At 46.1% G+C, this 3,087-nt stretch overlaps 1 pseudogene; it reads right to left on the minus strand.

The window, feature by feature from the left end:
• Positions 1–274: 274 nt before the first annotated feature.
• Positions 275–1,990, minus strand: LOC147881807 (tubulin beta-1/beta-2 chain-like; annotated as a pseudogene).
• Between the last annotated feature and the right edge of the window lie 1,097 nt (positions 1,991–3,087).

The following is a 3,087-nucleotide window of genomic DNA, read 5'->3' on the forward strand; positions in this document are numbered from 1 at the left end:
ACTAAACTGTCACAGGTCTTTTATTTTCAACGACTACTATTACCTACTTAAAAGTGTGAGATAGTAAACAAGGACGCTTTTCAATTTTACATAATAGGGACACATATTCAGCAGCAACTATAGTGATGGGTAGCTCACAAGTTCTAACGTCAAGACATATGCATATGTATCTTCTACGAATTTCTAAGTTATTCATCAGTGGCTCGGGACTGAAACGTTTCTAACATGTATACGTCTACATATGTAGTTGTGCAAAATTCATGGCAAATTCAGACTACGTTGCCTCAGCCTCCTCCTCCTCAAACTCACCCTCCTCATCAGCAGAAGCATCCTGGTATTGCTGGTACTCAGAAACCAAATCATTCATGTTACTTTCGGCTTCAGTAAACTCCATCTCGTCCATTCCCTCACCGGTGTACCAGTGCAAGAAAGCCTTCCTCCTGAACATGGCTGTGAACTGCTCGCTCACTCGCTTAAACATCTCCTGGATCGAAGTGGAGTTACCAATGAACGTAGCAGACATCTTTAGACCCTTGGGAGGAATGTCGCAGACGCTCGATTTTACGTTGTTTGGAATCCATTCAACGAAATAAGACGAGTTCTTGTTCTGGACGTTGAGCATCTGCTCATCCACTTCCTTGGTGCTCATGCGCCCCTGAACATGGCGGACGCGGTGAGGTATCTCCCATGCCGAGGATCAGCAGCGCACATCATGTTCTTGGCATCCCACATTTGCTGGGTTAATTCTGGCACTGTCAATGCTCTGTATTGTTGTGAGCCTCTCGATGTCAGAGGAGCAAAGCCAACCATGAAGAAATGCAGACGCGGGAATGGCACTAGATTCACTGCCAATTTGCGCAAATCCGAGTTGAGCTGACCCGGGAACCGCAGGCAGCACGTAACACCACTCATTGTCGCAGAGATCAGATGGTTCAGATCACCAACTACAGACATCAAATGGTTGGGTTAGTCGTTGTATCTGCAAAGACTTTATAGTGGTCACATATAAATCAATCTAATGCTCCCGATCAGGGGAGAAGGATCGAGGAATTACAAGTAGGGGTGGTAAGTTTCAGAGTTCTAAAGCAAATATCATAGAGGGCTTCGTTGTCCAGCACCATGCACTCATCAGCGTTTTCGACTAGCTGGTGCACAGAGAGAGTGGCATTATAAGGTTCGACCACTGTATCAGACACCTTGGGTGAGGGCACAACGGAGAAGGTGACCATCATCCTGTCGGGGTATTCCTCTCGGATTTTAGAGATGAGAAGAGTTCCCATGCCGGAACCCGTGCCTCCGCCCATAGAGTGGCAAACCTGGAATCCTGCATCGCACAGTGACAAACCCCTCATTCAAAATTCGACATGTAAGCATAAGTGCACTGCGTAACCTTAGCCGATCGACGACAAACGTTCACACTGCAGAGCCTATCGATTTATAGGCTTTGTCAAAACTTACACGCACAATCATAAAGCTCGTTCAAATTTGCAAACGGGTTTTTGACGCGCAGCCTATAGCCTATAAATTGGTCACAAATTAGCTCATTCAGCATTTCACACAGGCTAGGTGCCGCTAGACTTTGTTGTAATATATCACCTTGCAAGCAGTCGCAGCTCTCAGCCTCCTTGCGCACGACGTCCAGGACAGAATCGATGAGCTCCGCTCCTTCGGTGTAATGGCCTTTCGCCCAGTTGTTCCCGGCGCCGGTCTGGCCAAACACGAAGTTATCGGGGCGGAAGATCTGGCCGTAGGGCCCGGAACGGACGCTATCCATGGTGCCGGGCTCGAGGTCCATGAGCACAGCACGAGGCACGTAGCGGCCACCGCTGGCCTCGTTGAAGTAGACGTTGATACGTTCGAGCTGGAGGTCAGAGTCGCCATGGTACGTACCGGTGGGATCGATGCCATGTTCGTCGCAGACGACCTCCCAGAATTTGGCACCCATTTGGTTACCGCATTGGCCACCTTGGATGTGTAGGATTTCTCTCATGATGGCGAGGGAGTTTGGATTAGATGGAGGGAGCTGTAGCTATGGCGATCGAGGAGGATTGGTGGCTATGGCGATTGAAAGGTCGATAGATGAGCAACGTGGGAAAGGCAGCGGTTGGGCGTAACCGCTTCATCCTCACCGTCCATCCACCCATCTATCTCTTGCATGTCAACCTACGTGATTATCATCTCTGAGTTACCACGTGGCACTCAAAGCGCAGTGCCACTTGGCACCCTTATCCCTACGCCCGCCTCACCTCCCATATATATGGCCTCGGGGTAACAGCCCAGGGTGCATCGTCCTTGGTGATTGAACGTGCACGCGCGCACACACACACAAACACCCCCTCCCTTAATGGTCCATATGTATGGGCATGTTATCATATTTGCAATGCCACCTGGCATCCCAAAGATCCTTATTGTCACTCACTATATGTAACCCTATCATGTGAGTTCAACAAAAGGATATTTTTAATTTCTAGCTTGTACAAAAATTAATTTACATAAGGGAGTATTTATAATAATTTTTGAACAACATTCACAAATTTGTATAGAAAAAAGGTACTAGTATTGTATTAATGAAAAATTTACACAAGGGATTTTACAAATAGGACTTGAACGCAAGTCCTTTTTCTATCACCTCTGAATTCAATAAAATGGTCAATCGGGATTAGCTACTAGCTCGACTCGTTGAATCTATTTAAGTCTAACAATCACTACTCTATTTTGCAACCTGGGATGCCTTGCCCAACATGCTCTTGCAATACCCATTTCCAACAAGTTCATTGACTACTACAAGCTGGTATCGAGAAGCTTATGGTCGAGAGGTTCCTACAACTCATGAGTGAGAAAGTTCTACTCATGGAGTGCGTTGATATAAGTTTCATTGAAAACAGATAGACGGTTGAAGAGATATGGACAGTTTACTGGAAGGAAGTAAAAACTATTATGAAAATAGACTGTCAGACACAGAGACTCATAACATTTTGCAGTAATATCTGATTTAAGATCTAAGCACATAGAGACATGCATCTTAAAGAGATCTTTGCGTTGATATATGTTTCGTAAGAAACAGAGAAGCGGCCAAAAAGTTATGGA

The sequence above is a fragment of the Dipteris shenzhenensis genome, chromosome 30 (assembly GCF_047967505.1).
Source record: "Dipteris shenzhenensis isolate YYH24624 ecotype China chromosome 30, Dip_SZ_1.0, whole genome shotgun sequence".
NCBI lineage: Eukaryota > Viridiplantae > Streptophyta > Polypodiopsida > Gleicheniales > Dipteridaceae > Dipteris > Dipteris shenzhenensis.